Source organism: Aegilops tauschii, chromosome 2, assembly GCF_002575655.3.
Source record: "Aegilops tauschii subsp. strangulata cultivar AL8/78 chromosome 2, Aet v6.0, whole genome shotgun sequence".
Taxonomy (NCBI): Eukaryota; Viridiplantae; Streptophyta; class Magnoliopsida; order Poales; family Poaceae; genus Aegilops; species Aegilops tauschii.
The window spans coordinates 20,579,730-20,597,107 of NC_053036.3; the positions used below are offsets into that span (position 1 = coordinate 20,579,730).

Below are 17,378 nucleotides of genomic sequence, written 5' to 3' on the forward strand. Positions count from 1 at the left end.
GATCACGCAAGATCTATCTAGGAGATGCATAGCAATGAGAGGGGAGAGTGTGTCCACGTACCCTCGTAGACCGAAAGTGGAAGCGTTATGTTAACGTGGTTGATGTAGTCGAACATCTTCAGTATCCAACCGATCCAAGTACCGAACATACGGCACCTCCGTGTTCAGCACACGTTCAGCTCGATGACGTCCCTCGAGCTCCTGATCCAGTAGAAGGTCTAGGGAGAGTTCCATCAGCACGACAGCGTGGCGACGGTGTTGGTGATGTGATCTACGCAGGGCTTCGCCTGAGCACTATGACAATATGACCGAGGTGGTAAACTGTGGAGGAGGGCACCACACACGGCTAAGGGACAATTGATGTGACTTTGGGGTGCCTCCTGCCCACGTATATAAAGGAGGGGGAAGAGAGGCAAGCGGCCAGGAGGGGCGCGCCATGGGGGGAGTCCTACTTGGACTCCTAGTCCAAGTAGGATTCGCCCCCCCTTTCCTTTCTTACACCGGAGGGAATAGGAACGAGAGGGAGAGGGAAAGGGAAGGGCGTGCCGCCCCCTCCTCCTTGTCCTATTCGGACTCCAAAGGAGGGGGCGCGCGGCCACCCCCGTGGGCTTCCCTCTCTCCCCCTTTAGGCCCATGTTGGCCCAACACTTCCCCGGGGGGTTCCGGTAACCCCTCGGTACTTCGGTAAAATACCCGAATCACTCAGAACCATTACGATGTCCGAATAAAAACTTACAATACATGGATCTTTACCTCTCGACCATTCCGAGACTCCTTGTCATGTTCGTGATCTCACCTGGGACTCCGAACAAACTTCTGTCACCAAAACACATAACTCATAATACAAATTATCATCGAACGTTAAGCGTGCGAACCCTACGGGTTCGGGAACTATGTAGACATGACCGAGACACATCTCCGGTCAATAACCAATAGCGGAACCTGGATGCTCATATTGGCTCCTACATATTCTGCGAAGATCTGTATCGGTCAAACCGCATAACAACATACATTATTCCCTCTGTCATCGGTATGTTACTTGCCCGAGATTCGATCGTCGGTATCATCATACCTAGTTCAATCTCGTTACCGGCAAGTCTCTTTACTCGTTCCGTAACGCATCATCTCGCAACTAACTCATTAGTCACATTGCTTGCAAGGCTTATAGTGATGTGCATTACCGAGAGGGCCCAGAGATACCTCTCCAATCACTCACACTAGGCCATTCTATCTTCCCCAACAGGCCGCCGCTCACTCTCCTCTCTCCACTCACACTCACACTCACTCGATCTCCCCCCTCAACCCCCCCGCGTCGGTCCTCCCCGCCGGCTGCCATTGCCTACCCCTCCTCCTTCTACGCCGCTGTCACCTCCTCCTCCTCCCAGGAATCGGTAATCCTTCATCGGCCGCCCTCCTCCCCGCCCCCTCCTCCTTCTTTCACCACCGTCCGGCCCCTCCTCGCTCCGCCTTCCTCCTCCGTCCTCCTTCCTCCTCCCTCCTCCAGTCGCCCCTCCTTCTCCCTCCTCCCTCCTCCATCCACAACCCCTCCTCCCTGCTACATTTTGACTTAGTAGGCTAATTCATATGCAACATTTTGTTTTAGTTGATATGATTTAGTTGATTTAGTTGGCTAGATGATTTAGTAGGCTAGTTGATCTACAACATTTTGATTTAGTTGATTTAGTAGACTAGATGATTTAGTAGGCTAGTTGATTTAGAACATTTTGATTTAGTTGATTTAGTAGGCTAGTTGATATGCAACATTTAGAGAGAGGGGGGGACAGAGAGAGATATGATAGTTGATAGTTTTTAGTTGATCTGATTAACTGATAAGTAGAAAATTAGACATAGTTGATAGTTTTTACTTGATTTAAGCCTCTGGTCATATATAACACTTTGATTTAGGATAGTTTCTAGGGTTTAGAATATTATGTTTTCCGATTAAGATCGATGCATTGAGAACTTTATGTTTTTGTTTTTATTTCCTGTGAAGTGGATCCTTCATCTTTGCTCATATTGCTTTAGGAAAATGGCGCGACCACCACCACCACCATGTCGATTGTGCAAGTCAAGGTGCAGCCTTGCAACTGGCAAGCTGTTCGGCATCTACTTCCAGCCGAGTTTTCGTCATGCGGCGGTAAGAAATGATATGAAATGTAACAACTATTTTGTTTTTAGTGTTGGCATTAATGCATTGTGTCATTTTGCTTTTTGTACACAGATCGTCCCATGCAATGTGAGGTTGAAATTCAACAAGCTGACAGGAGACACTGTCACCTTTGAGCCTCCTGGGGGGCCTAACCTATGGAGGTCTAGAAAGGATGTGATATGTCACAGATTGGAGGAGATGGATGGGCCCGTTTCCTCGCCCGCATGCGTCTTACTGGTGGTGAGTTGATCAGCTTCTCCTTCCGAGCAGAAAGACCCAAGCTGACTGTCATTTATATCAACCTAGTGGAAGATGATGAAGATGATGAGGACCCACTCGATGAAGATGATGAGGACCCGCTTCATGAAGCCATCGCAGCTCAAAGAATGAGGCTGAGCGAGGAGGAGGTGTGCAACCTATGGGACATAATTCCATCACATGATGACTTTGTCGGGGTGCCATTTTTCGTGACCCGCCTGACAAGTACCATGGTCGATCGGCATGATATGGTATGTTATACTAACTGTAGTAATTTGATGATATATATATGCTTTATTGTTATACTTACAAATGTAAATTATCCGATGATCTGCTTAGTGTAGAGTCCAATGATATGCTGTGTGGAATCTAGTCAATGATATACTTTAGTGTAGAGTTCGATCACATGCTTATTAGTGTAGAATCCAAGGAACTATTAATACAATTATCTAGCACGATAGGTCCATGATACAGCATTCCAGGTACAATAATATTCATCAAATATATGTGTATAAGATTACATCATTGATGAATACAATTATCTAGCATAGCCCTAAGGCTATTTAAATGGCGGCGGAAGTCTATTTAAATGGCGGTGGAAGTCTTGATTTGGTAGCGTCTCACTCTGGCTGGACTCCATAACTCACATGACTGGCAAGATTACGGCCTAGCACGACGGAACAAGCGAACAATTCGGGCACGACCTACAAAACCCAGGTCAGTACATTGAATGTACTTGCAAGACAACCAAATACATAGCATCCAAACAAACAGATGACAAAGCAAGAACCAAGCATATGCAACAGTCTACTTCAACACAACTTCTAAGCATGGCATGATATTAACTAGAATCATAAATCAAACTAAGCATGAACCACATCATAGCATCTACTAGCATGGCATATCAAACTTACTTCCAGCAAAGCAACAACAAAGCATTGCATATCAAAACATGGCATGGCATCATGAAACTATGCTGAAAATAAACTACTAGTTACCTCTCGTGAAGAAATGTTGTATTAATCTTACGAATCAATCACTTACTCTGCCACAGCTCCTCGGAGCACACGCATGGCTTACCAAGACCTAGTCTCGGGGTCATATCAACACGTCATCGTGACTTCTCACGATTTTCCCATACACCAAGTCACCACATGATTTATATCCTCTTAGTTATCACACAAGTTATTATCAGATTTATCCTCCATTTCGACCAAGACCCGATAGTGTCACCTACTACGAACTTGTGCCCATGACCGAGGACGCGGCTATTGATAGATTAAATATACACTCTGCAGATGTAGCGCACTTTACACACATCACGGAACCTTGGCCTCGCACTCCCATTCGGGTGGACCAAAACCTTCCGATGAAACCGAGCTACTGCCATGACACTCTCCTAGCCACTCCGACCAACACCCGCTTGGGGTTCAGTCCTGGGCGGCCCCGTGTCTACCAACGACACCAACAGCCACCGTCGTGGCAAAAACGGTCCCAAACGGGGACAAGGTTACATAAAAAAATAGCACACAAGGTTATGTCCGGCTACCTGATCAGGGTAGCGCGTGCCCATAACCTTCCCTCATGGGAGGCACCGGAGAGAGGCATGACAATAGACCCAGCTAGGACCTCCCCATAAGGTAAATGTGGTTGCACTAGAGAAAGCTCGATTTGGGTGGCACAATGATATCCCAGTGATGACGGAGGAGGTTTGTTATTAAGTCATATTATTAACTTCTCCATCATCAATCATCCTGCGAGCATTGTTAACATGAATTCAACAACTAACACGCAACATACCGATGCAGTAACAAAACATCAAGCATTCAAAAAAAAACAATGATAGCATGCGAAACATGGCAATAACAAGTACTAGCAAACTTACCAGTGCAACAGAATTATCATAACATCGATACTACTAACATGGAACTAAACTAGACAGAGGCATGACATTATTAGTAACAACATCAAACTAGCATGTCAACTTATTTCATGAAAGCATAAGCATGCAAGACAGATAACAAAAACATAAAGCACGGCTAAACATACACGAAACTACTACAACTAAACACACACACACGAGGTGCAAGCAAAGTCAACATGCAAGTTTGAGGCTCTTGATAAGAGGTTGGCTTGCCTGGGGGTCGGGGATTACTCTGGAAAAAGGTGCGGAACGATTGCGGAAAGAGTTGCCGAAAACAGTTCTCTCTCGGAGGGGGCTGTTTACGGGCAAGGGCAAAATGGTCATTTTCACTGTGTGAAAACATGGTGAAAATGATTCCATCCAAACGGGCTCGACGAAACAAAGAAGTGGGCTTTGGAATCACCTCAATCGGAGTTGTGAGCAAAAAGATATGATAGTTTTACTGCTAGGGACCTATCTGTAATGAAAATATTTTCAAACAGGGCCTGGACAGAAAAACAGAAAACGTATTAGGTGAAATACGCTTTCAGAACCGGGAAAGCGCACTTTGGTATAAAGAAGAACTGGATTACGTTTTCACTGAGAAAAAGCGCCTTCTTGGTTGAAGCAGAATAAAACTACGCTTACACGAAGGGGAAACGTATCCAGCTGATTACGCGTTCACTTAAGTGGCTGGGCCCGCCACTTATGCACGTCATCCGGTCCGAGTGAACGCCTCTGCGACCGACTGGCGGGGCCCGCGGGCAGGTGGGGTCGACCTGATCGTCGTCTTCCTCCTCCCGCTCGCACGCGCGCCTGGCAGAGAGAGGGGCTCACCTCGACGGCGATCGCTGGCGTGTCCGGCCACCTCTCGGGGCATGGAACCTACCCAAAAGATTAGGGCGGAGAGGCGCATCCCGTGGTTGTGTCAGCTACCGCCGAGGATCACGAGGGAGGAGCAGGAAGGCGGGCGGCGGAGCAGGCCTTCGGCCTCCGGCGAACAGGGGGCTCCGGTGGGGAAACGGCGGGGCGGAGGCCACAGGGAGGTTCGCCGGAGCTTGGGGAAGGCAGTGGTGGAGGTGGAACGGCGAGAGGGGTGCGACATCTTCGGGATCGAGCAGAGCCCGAGAAGGCGGCCATGGCGATGGGGAGGGGTCAGAGAGGAGCTCTGGGCTAGGAGAGAGGCTCTGGGAGGCGTTAGGGACTGCGAGGGGGTCGAGGGCTCTACTTATAGCCGCGATGAGAGCTCGAGGGGGAGGGGAGGAGGTGACACGCGGTGCGGATACGTGTCCGTGCGCCGGCGACGCGCACACGCGGCCAAGGGTCACGGGGAGCGGCGAGAAGGCGACGAGGGTGACGCGGACGAGTGCCACTGGGGTCACGGAGACGAGGGACGCTCGTGGACGAGAGGGGAAAACGGACAGGAGTGAGGAAATGATGGCGCACATGGGAGCTTACTGTGTTCGGCGACGGTGAAGGCTCAACGAGGAAGCAAACGAAGGGGGAAAGGGGTCCAGGCGCATGGCGACGATGAAGCTGAGCTGGTTGACACTCGGGGACATGCCAGAACCGGCCAGAGCGGCGCTTCTGTTGCCAATAGTGGCGAGACCACCGTTTTGGCCTGCATTGCCCCGTGGTAACCACCGACAACACACGCTTTGTTTGTCTACTTAGTGCCAAACCATGTCAACTGTGGAGTCCTTCCAAGGCTCATTAAAGAAGATGTGATGGCACGGGCAGAAGTGTAGGGAGCAGAGGGTCACGAGCTCGACAAGTTTTCTGTTGCAAACTTGGCCATGTTCTGGAGACTAAACCAGAGAGGTTAAGTGGAAAACTTGATGTCTAGGAGGCTTAGGGTAGCAAAGACTAAGGTCATGGGAATTATGAGGGCATTTGGACAAGTATTTAGCATAGTTGTAGTGCAACTGCCAAATGTGGTCCAGAAAACAAATGATGAAGAAGCACTGACTAGGAGTGTTGGCTTGGGCTAAAACTTGGCAAAGCTTCCTCATTTGGTCATATGTACATGCTGCAAAAAGGTCATACAAAATGGACTTCACAAATTGGTACGTGTTTCACAAGCATCACATCTGACCCGAAACTTTGGAAAAATCCAGGAAAATATTGGCTACATGAAATGAGCCAAACGTTGTGGAGGATAGGTTATATGGATAGGATAAGGCTTGAAAATATTTTCAGCCATAATGGAGCAAGATAAAATATACTTGCTTCACAAACTGAAAATTCGGACAGAAAACAAGAATTGCTCCTGTGCTCACATAGTTCAATGAAATGAACTGAATTTAGGTGGAGGCTAATGATTTGAGATACTTGAGAGGATGGAAAAGTTTCTTCCCATTTGGAAACTCTATGAAGGTACTCCCTTCACATAGTTGCATTCTGGTCAGAAACTTTGAAAAATTGCACAGGGAGCTACGATGAATGGATTGAGCTCATCTTTGGTATCCATGGATGATTTATCAATTCTAATCAAACTCACAAATTGCATCTCAATAGGAATTAGGAATAAGGCACTTCCTTTGCAAAATTTCAGAGAAGGCAGAAACTTGCATTGGATCATGTTCCCAATTTTTGATCTGTGGAACATGAGACAAGAATGGAACTAGTGATTATATAGCAAGGACAAGCTCCACAATTTATGTGGAAATTTTCTCTGCTATAAAAATAGTAGTTCCTTTGGAAAATGGCAGAAATGCAATACTGGCTTAAAATAGGAAAAGGCAATTTTTCTTATTTAATTATGGACAATATATTTGCCAGAGCTTGGATGAGGCATAAATATCAACTCCCCCAATTCTCATGAATTTAGGAGATGGCTAGCTATGCCTTTGGATTTTATTCCTCAGAAAGGCAAGAAAGGAATAAATCACAATTCAAAAATATTGCATAGGACTTAGCAATATTTTTGCATATCCAGGGTTCAGGAAGGTAGAAGGGTCTCTGGGAATAGAGTGGATGATCAACAGATCAAGGAAAATGATGACTCCTTTGTATTCACAAAGGGCACATTCAAATTCCAAAAATTTGGAATTAGGGTTTGAGAGGGTTTGGAATGATGCAAATGAGGTCTTGCCCACTAACAAAGACATGAGCAGGGTTTTGAAATGTTGTAAATGACAAGAATTATCAGAGTCATCCAACAAACTCAGGAGAAAGATTTTGAAAATGAGTGCCAGGAAGGAATAACAACTCAAAAATTGATAACCCAATTTTGGGGCTGTTACAACTCCCCCCCCCCTTAAAAAGAATCTCATCCTCGAGATTCCTAGAGTTACTGCACAAATGAAAGGATAACCACTTCGGTGAAAAACCTCAAGGTTAATTTTAACACTTCGGTCAGATTCAAATGAGTTGGGGTACCGATAATTGGTCCACCCAAAGAGAGATATGGGCAAAACAGGGTTACCTCCACGGCTAGGGGCACTCGAGATCAAATTCCCGAAAAATGCTGGATGCACGTTGGGGTACTGGAAAATTTTGCGGATTGCTCCACGAAAAAGTAGGTGTTGGGGTAGAATCGGAGTTGAAATCTGTATTGGGGTAGATGTACTGGATTGAGTGAAATAAAGTTGGCAGTGTTCCTCCGGAAATGAAATCGGGAACAAGAATTAGAGACGAGGAACTGCCAGACGGAAATGCCTCTGCGAGGCTCTAGGTTTAGAAATCCGGCACATGGGGTATGCACAGATAGAGAGGGATATGTGACTTTGCTTTTCCCCGAGTACTGCCCTAAATGTACTCGTTGGTGAACCGGGTATGCGTGCAGTATGCAGTACAAACAAACTAACAAACAGACCGATGCGACAAACATGCAATAAAAAGCACAGCAGACAAATCATTCTAAGGTTTTTTAATGCTAGTGAATATATGTAGTCCTGGCATACATATGCCTACACCAGCGCGCATTTATTAGATACTCAGGACGAGCCAATGTTTTTTTAGTGTATGTGTCGTACTGATTAAAATCTTGTTAGCAACACATTGCCAACCCTGTCAAACATCTCTGCTTGACAGAGAGACAAACAAAAACAAGCACGAAAACAAAAGCACGAAAACATACACCGCATACGGATTACAGCATACAACAAAGCACGAATGCTCTACGCGCTAAACGAAACTATTTACTCCGGGATACATAGTTCTATCCTCATATCGAGGATGAATAGACTGACTGACCTACTCGCATAATCATCTCACTGCGCGGCTGAGGTCATGCAGAGGACTCGCCTTGCTGGGCTCTCCTGGAGGACGAAGACTGAGCCAATCTCCATCTTCATCGTTCGACACTACTATGGGTTGGGGCTCTACTACTGGAGGTGTGGCTGAAATCGATCCAAGCAAATGCTGCTGGTGGATCCGTAAAAGAGCCTTGTCGAGGGTGATGATGTTTGGCTGAGAGGATAGCACTGGTTCGTATGGCGTTGGGCAAACGACTTGAGATGCGAATTTACGAGCCTCACGGTAAGCTTCCTTGACGACTCCTACCACATCATTGTCCATGGTTCTAAACTCGGCAAGCATCTTTGAAATCATCATCCCTTGGGCAGTGATATACTGCACCAGGCGAGCGATTGCGGGGTCATCTCCTTGGATAGCAGGAGAAGGCTGCATTCCTGCTTCTGCCACAATGGGGAACAAGCAGAACTCCCGCCTCGTTGCCACATGCGGGAACTTGGTTCGGAGGTGTAGGATAGCCTCCGCAGCAGCGGCCTGAATGGCTAAATCAGTGGTAGGCATGGATCTACCCTGAAAAACCAACGGCTGGCCATCTACTGCGGGACCTAGGCTGATGTGCACTCTTGCATCAAAGCGATGAAGGTGAGGGACGGGTGCCGACTGGAACATCAGGTAATCGGGGCTAGCCTTACAGCCAAAGGCTTTGGTGAGCATCTCAGTAAGAAGGGGTGGAAAGCCACTGTGGTTGACGGCACAGGTGCGGATGTAATACTTGGAAGCTTTGAAGCTACTAGTCATGGCTGGGGAGCTACTAGCTAGGCTTCTCTGCAGGGACATGGCTGACTGAGGGGTGAGCAATATGGGGAGCCGAAAGGGGCTTTTATAGGCAGCTATGCAGGATGCCCGCAGGGCGTGGCCCCTTTCCCTTAATGGCGAATGGAAAGTGGTGCGGCCGACCAGAAAGGATAGGGCTGCTATTCGTTCCACGGATAACTAGGCGGGGACAGCGGGGTGAGGAAGTGTCGGTCCTGACTGCGCCACCTGTTGATTAACAGTGGCCATGCCGGATGCCAGGGATGGGTCAAATACCTTAGGGTCATTACAGGTTGATGGTAGCGGTGATCTAATGCTAGGATAACCTATGCCAGCCTGGCTGCTCTGAAACCATCTCCTGTGGCACCCCGATCCACATGGAGTAGGGGGCCTTCGCACGTCAGCCCAGGATAACACCTGACGCATGACAGGTCCATGATACAGCATTCCATGTACAATAATATTCATCAAATATATGTGCATAAGATTACATCATTGATGAATACAATTATCTAGCATAGCCCTAAGGCTATTTAAATGGTGGCGGAAGTCTTGGTTTGGCAGCATCTCACTCTGGCTGGACTCCATAACTCACAGGACTGGCAAGATTACGACCTAGCACGATAGAACAAGCGAACAATTCGGGCATGACCTACAAAACTGGCATGACACGCCAGGTCAGTACATTGAATGTACTTGCAAGACAACCAAATACATAGCATCCAAACAAACAGATGACAAAGCAAGAACCAAGCATATGCAACAGTCTACTTCAACACAACTTCTAAGCATGGCATGATATTAACTAGAATCATAAATCAAACTAAGCATGAACCACATCATAGCATCTACTAGCATGGCATATCAAACAAACTTCCAGCAAAGCAACAACAAAGCATAGCATATCAAATAATGGCATGACACCATGAAACTATGCTGAAAATAAACTATTACTTACCTCCCGTGAAGACATGTTGTATTAATCTTACCCAACAATCACTTACTCTGCCACGGCTCCTTGGAGCACACGCATGGCTTACCAAGACCTAGTCTCGGGGTCATATCAACACATCATCCTGACTTGTCACGATTTTCCCATAGACCAAGTCACCACATGACTTATATCCTCTTAGTTATCACACAAGTTATTAGCAGATTTATCCTCCATTTCGACCAACACCCGATAGTGTGACCTACTACGAACTTGTCCATGACCGAGGACGCGGCTATCGATAGATTAAACATACACTCTGCAGAGGTAGCGCACTTTACCCACATCACGGAACCCTGGCCTCACACTCCCATTCGGGTGGACCAAAACGTTCCGACAAAACTGAGCTACTGCGATGACACTCTCCCGGCCACTCCAGCCAACACCCCCTTGGGGTTCAGTTCTGGGTGGCCCCATGTCTACCAAAGACACCAACGGCCACCGTTGTGGCAAAATGGTCCCAAACGGGGACAAGGTACCATAAAAACAAAAACGAGCACACAAGGTTATGTCCGCCTACCTGATCAGGGTAGCGCGTGCCCATAACCTTCCCTCGCGGGAGGCACCGGCGAGAGGCATGACAATAGACCCAGTTAGGACCTCCCCATAAGTTAAATGTGGTTGCACTAGAGAAAGCTCGATTTGGGTGGCACTATGATATCCCAGTGATGACGGAGGAGGTTTGTTATTAAGTGATATTATTAACTTCTCCATCATCAATCATCATGCGAGCATTATTAACATGAATGCACCAACTAACATGCAACATACCAATGCAGTAACAAAACATCAAGCATTTAAAAAAAACAATGATAGCATGCGAAACATGGCAATAACAAGTACTAGGAAACTTATCAGTGCAACAAAATTATCATAACATCGATACTACTAACATGAAACTAAACTAGACAGAGGCATGACATTATTTGTAACAACATCAAACTAGCATGTCAACTTATTTCATGAAAGCATAAGCATGCAAGATAGATAACAAAAACATAAAGCATGGCTAAAATAACAGCAGACGGAACAAACAAGAAACTACTGCAACTAAACAAACACATACGAGGTGCAAGCAAAGTCAACATGCAAGTTCGAGGCTCATGATAAGAAATTGGCTTGCCTGGGGGTCGGGGATTACTCCGGAAAAAGGTGCCGAACGATCGCGGAAAGAGTTGCCGGAAACAGTTCTCTCTCGGAGGGGGCTGTTTACGGGCAAGGGAAAAATGGTCAATTTCACTGTGTGAAAGCATGGTGAAAATGATTCCATCGGAATGGTCTCGACGAAATGAAGAAGTGGGCTTTGGAATCACCTCAATCGGAGTTGTGAGCAAAAAGATACGATAGTTTTACTGCCAGGGACCTATCTGTAATGAAAATATTTTCAAACAGGGCCTGGAGAGAAAAACAGAAAACGTATTAGGTCAAATACGCTTTCAGAACCGGGAAAGCGCACTTTGGGATGAAGAAGAACTAGATTACGTTTTCACTAAGGAAAAGCGCCTTCTTGGCTGAAGCAGAATAAAACTACGCTTACCCGAAGGGGAAACGTATTTTGCTGATTACGTGTTCACTTAAGTGGCTGGGCCCACCACTTATCCGCGTCATCCGGTCTGAGTCAACGCCTCAGCGATTGATTGGCGGGGCCCGCGGGTAGGTGGGGTCGACCTGGTCGTCGTCTTCCTCCTCCCGCTCGCACGCGCGCCTGGCAGACGAAGGGGCTCGCCTCGACGGCGATCGCCGGCGCGTCTGGCCACCTCTCGGGGCACGCGACCTACCCAGAAGATCAGGGTGGAGAGGCGCATCCTGTGGTGGTGTCAACTGCCGCCGAGTATCACGAGGGAGGGAGCAGCAAGGCGGGCGGCGGAGCAGGGCTTCGGCCTTCGGCGAATAATGGGCTCCGCAGGGGAAACAGCGGGGCTGAGGCCACGGGGAGGTTCGCTGGAGCTTGGGGAAGGCAGTGGTGGAGGTGGAACGGCGAGAGGGGTGCGACATTGCCGGGATCAAGCAGAGCCCGAGGCAGCGGCCATGGCGATGGGGAGGGTTCAGAGAGGTGCTCTGGGCTCGGAGAGAGGCTCTGGGAGGCGTTGGGGACTGCGAGGGGGTCGAGGGCTCTACTTATAGCCGCGGGGAGAGCTCGAGGGGGAGGGGAGGAGGTGACATGCGGCGGGGATATGTGGCCGTGCACCGGCGACGCGCACATGCGGCAAAGGGTCACGGGGAGTGGCGGGAAGGCGACGAGGGGGGCGTGGACGAGTGCCAGGGGGGTCATGGAGACGAGGGACGCTCGCGGACGAGAGGAGGAAACGGACAGGAGCGAGGAAACGACGGCGCACACGGGAGCTTACTGTGTTCGGCGACGGCGACGGCTCAACGAGGAAGCAAACGAAGCGGGAAAGGGGTCCAGGCACACGACGAAGAAGAAGCTGAGTTGGTTGACACTCGGGGACAAGCCAGAACCGGCCGGAGCGGCGCTTCTGTTCCCAACAGTGGCGAGACCACCGTTTTGGCCTGCATTGCCCCGTGGTCACCATCGACAACACGCGCTCTGGTCGTCTACTTAGTGCCCAACCATGTCAACTGTGGAGTCCTTCCAAGGCTCATTAAAGAAGACGTGATGGCGCGGGCAGAAGTGTAGGGAGTAGAGGGACACGACCTCGACAAGTCTGTCGTTGCAAACTTGGCCATGTTCTAGAGACTAAACTAGAGAGGTTAAGTGGCAAACTTGATGTCTAGGAGGCTTAGGGTAGCAAGGACTACGGTCCTGGGAATTATGAGGGCATTTGGACAAGTATTTTAGCATAGTTGTAGTGCAACTGCCAAATCTGGTCCTAAAAATAAATGATGAAGAAGCACTCACTAAGAGTGTTGGATTGGGCAAAAACTTGGCAAAGCTTCCTGATTTGGTCATATGTAGATGCTACAAAAAGATCATACCAAATGGACGTGCCAAATTGGTACTTGTTTCACAAGCATCACATCTGACCGGAAACTTTGGAAAAATCCAGGAAAATATTGGCTACATGAAATGAGCCAAAATTTGTGGAGGATAGGTTATATGGATAGGATAAGGCTTGGAAATATTTTCAGCCATAATGGAGCAAGATAAAATATACTTGCTTCACAAACTGAAATATGGATAGAAAACAAGAATTGCTCCTGTGCTCACATAGTTCAATGTAATGAACTGAATTTAGGTGGAGGCTAATGATTTGAGATACTTGAGAGGATGGAAAAGTTGCATCCCATTTGGAAACTCTATGAAGGTACTTCCTTCACAAAGTTGCATTCTGGTCAGAAACTTTGAAAAATTGCACAGGGAGCTACGATGAATGGATTGAGCTCATCTTTGGTATCCATGGGTGATTTATCAATTCTAATCACACTGCCAAATTGCATCTCAATAGGAATTAGGAACAAGGCACTTCCTTTGCAAAATTTTAGAGAAGGCAGAAACTTGCATTGGATCATGTGCCCAATTTTTTATCTGTGGAACATGAGACAAGAATGGAACTAGTGATTATATATCAAGGATAAGCTCCACAATTTATGTGGGAATTTTCTCTACTATAAAAATAGTAGTTCCTTTGGACAATGGCGGAAATGCAATACTGGCTTAAAATAGGAAAAGGCAATTTTCCTTATTTAATTATGGCCAATATATTTGCCAGAGCTTGGATTAGGCATAAATATCAACTCCACCAATTCTCATGAATTTAGGAGATGGCTAGCTATGCCTTTGGATTTTATTCCTCAGAAAGGCAAGAAAGGAATAAATCACAATTCAAAAATATTGCATAGGACTTAGCAATATTTTTGCATATCCAAGGTTCCCGAAGGTAGAAGGGTCTCTGGGAACAGAGGGGATGATCAACATATCAAGGAAAATGATGACTCCTTTGTATTCACAAAGGGCACATTCAAATTCCAAAAATTTGGAATTAGGGTTTGAGAGGGTTTGGGATGATGCAAATGAGGTCATGCCCACTGACAAAGACATGAGCAGGGTTTTGAAATGTTGGAAATGACAAGAATTCTCAGAGTCATCCAACAAACTCAAGAGAAAGATTTTGAAAATGAATGCCAGGAAGGAATAACAGCTCAAAAATTGATAACCCAATTTTGGGGCTGTTACATAATTCATGCTTAGTACAAATGTGTAGTACTTTGTCTTTTGATAGTGTAGAAATCTATACTTAATAGAAATATATTTGCAAGATTATGTGCGAGGCTACTTATTAATTGATATGTTTTTCTTATTCAGAAATTGCCAAAGATCCTATATGTGAGTTGTGGTATCGAGCCTGATGAAGAAGGCTCATCTGGACTACGCCTTACCGCAAGGGGCTCCGTCACCACCTGTACTTACTGCATGGACACGGACGGTCGCACACACTTAAGCTCTGTTGGGTGGAAGAAATTCCTCGTTGGCAAGAATCTTCGTGTTGGACAGGCCATCCTAATTACTATCAGGAACACCCACCGCCCAGGCTTGAGGATGATGATCGTCGTCGATATCATCTGGAAATACATATGTGTGTGGCTGTATGACTATATATACCTAGTAGAACTGCTACATATGTGTGGCTGTAAGACTACCTAGTACTCCTTGAGGATGCATGTTGACTATATATGAAATTGTTATCTAGTACTACCTATTACCTATAATGCTTTGTGAAATTGATATCTAGTACTACCTAATATCTGAAAATTGCAGTTTATTAAAACGGGTAGGAAGCATAGGAAGCAGGGGGAAAATGATGAAAGATACAGCAGTAGCGCGGGAATAGGAAAGCGCTACAGCTAATTAATAGTAGCGCGTTCCCGAAAAGCGCTACTGATATAGTCAGTAGTAGTAGCGCGGGTAGAGACCGCACTACTACTAACAGTTAGTTGTAGCGTCGTAGTAGTAGCGCGGCCACCCGCGCTGCTGATAGCCTCAAAACCCGTGCTACAACTAGGGTTTTCTCTAGTAGTGAATCCTAATCTCGATCTATGCCAACTCAACAAACACCATCGGAGACACCCTGTAGAGCATCTTTATAATCACCCAGTCACGTTGTGACGTTTGATAGCACACAAAGTGTTCCTCCGGTATTCGGGAGTTGCATAATCTCATAGTCAGATGAATATGTATAAGTCATGAAGAAAGCAATAGCAATAAAACTAAACGATCATAATGCTAAGCTAACGGATGGGTCTTGTCCATCACATCATTCTCTAATGACATGATCCCGTTCATCAAATGACAACACATGTCTATCGTCAGGAAACTTAACCATCTTTGATTAACGAGCTAGTCAAGTAGAGGCATACTAGGGACACTCTGTTTGTCTATGAATTCAAACATGTACTAAGTTTCCGGTTAATACAATTCTAGCATGAATTATAAACATTTATTATGATATAAGAAAAATATAAATAACAACTTTATTATTGCCTCTAGGGCATATTTCCTTCAGGAGTGCCCGGATCACTTGCCGGAGGAGAAGGAGGAAGCGGAGTGCCCTGACTCGCCGGAGGAGGATGAGGAGGCGAAGGCGTCCAGTTCGGAATCTTGATGTGCTCCTTCCGCCTTAGACATGGAGTCTTCAGAGCAAGACCCAGCCGAGTCTCCCCTTCACCTGTAGGGTGGTCAAGCTCGAGCTCCTCAAATCCCTCAGTTACTTCATCCACCATCACAACAGCAGTGAAAAGTTGCGTCGGGTTCAGGAGGTGCAACAGAGCCGACAGCCTCCTTGACTTTGAGGTTCTGCCATTGCATCATAAGCTGGCAATGTTGAGCCTCCATGATAGCATCCACGAGTTAGCTACGAGCCGTGAAGTCAGGCTGCTGAACGAGCTCGGTTGAAGCCACGCTGCTTCTCCGCTGAGATGGGGGGTAGCTTCTGGGGTAGCTCCGGCACCTTGCTGGCTCTCAACTTGTTCCTCTAGCTTTCGTACTCTTGCATTCAGCTTCTGCAGTTCGCTTTGCTCCAGTTTCCTCCTCCTCTCCCGGGTTTTGTAACCGCCTGCGCCGAGAAACCCAACCTTCCATGCAACGGAGCCTAGCAGGCCTCGTGTTCATCCAGGGTGCTCAGGATTCCCGAGGGCCTCGGTGAGCTCGTCATTCTCTCTGTCGGGAACGAACGTCACTTGTTGCATTGTGGCGATACACTTCTGAAGCTTCTTGACGGGTATTTCAAGTTGCTCGTCCGTCTAAACGCACTTCCCTGTTTCAGGGTCCAAGGTTCCCCCAAACCCCGAAGAACCAAGTCCTTGAATGGTGTGGCCAGGTCAATGTCTCTGGTTCGACCCCTTTAGCAAGCAGGTCATTCTCAGCCTTGTCCCACAACGGCCGGGCTTTGAGGTAGCCACCTGTCCCCATGCGATGGTGATACAGCTTGTTTGCAGCATTGTTCTTGTTTGTCTCTGACATCTTCTTACTCCTCTCCGATGACTTGTAGGCCACAAATGCGGGCCATTGATCTCTTATCTTCTCAAATCGGCCGGGGAATTCTGGAGTCTTCCTTTTGTCGACATACGTTGATTTCAACTCATTCTTCCACCTCCTGAATAGATCTGCCATCTTCTTAAGAGCATGAGCCTTGCCCAATGGCTCTATAACTGGCTTATCGGATCCTGCTCTGGCGGTAGGGTGAAATTTGCCTTCAGCACGGTCCAAAGATCATCTTTCTGTCTACATTGACATAAGGAACTTGAGGGTCTTCGTTCTTAGGCTTATTCCATTGCTGGATGCGGATTGGGATCATGTCCCTAACAATAGCCCCGCACTTAGCAGAAAATGCTTCCCTGGTCCGCCTGGGTTCAATCGGTTGGCCATCGTCCGTGATTGCTGTGATCGTGAACCTTTCATCCTGGCGCAACCTTTTCTTCGGGCCTTGTCTCGTTAACTAAGTTTGGCTCGATCCGGAGGGCTAGAAAAGAAGAAAGAAGAGTTATTATGTGTACATACCAAAACAATTAATGCCTCAATTAGCTAGTCAGCACAGGCTTTATATATATATATACCTCGCCGGACATTGCAACAGCTCCCTCCTTCGTTCGGTCACCGGAGCGGTCATCAT

The 17,378-nt window shown here is 47.1% G+C and overlaps 1 long non-coding RNA gene across 1 annotated transcript; it reads right to left on the bottom strand.

The window, feature by feature from the left end:
• Positions 1-2,883: 2,883 nt before the first annotated feature.
• LOC120974868 (uncharacterized) lies at positions 2,884-5,490 on the bottom strand. Its single transcript, XR_012201631.1, has 2 exons — positions 5,148-5,490; positions 2,884-3,111 (listed from the first exon to the last, which is right to left on the bottom strand). It is a non-coding gene; the product is annotated as an uncharacterized lncRNA (long non-coding RNA).
• Positions 5,491-17,378: the final 11,888 nt, after the last annotated feature.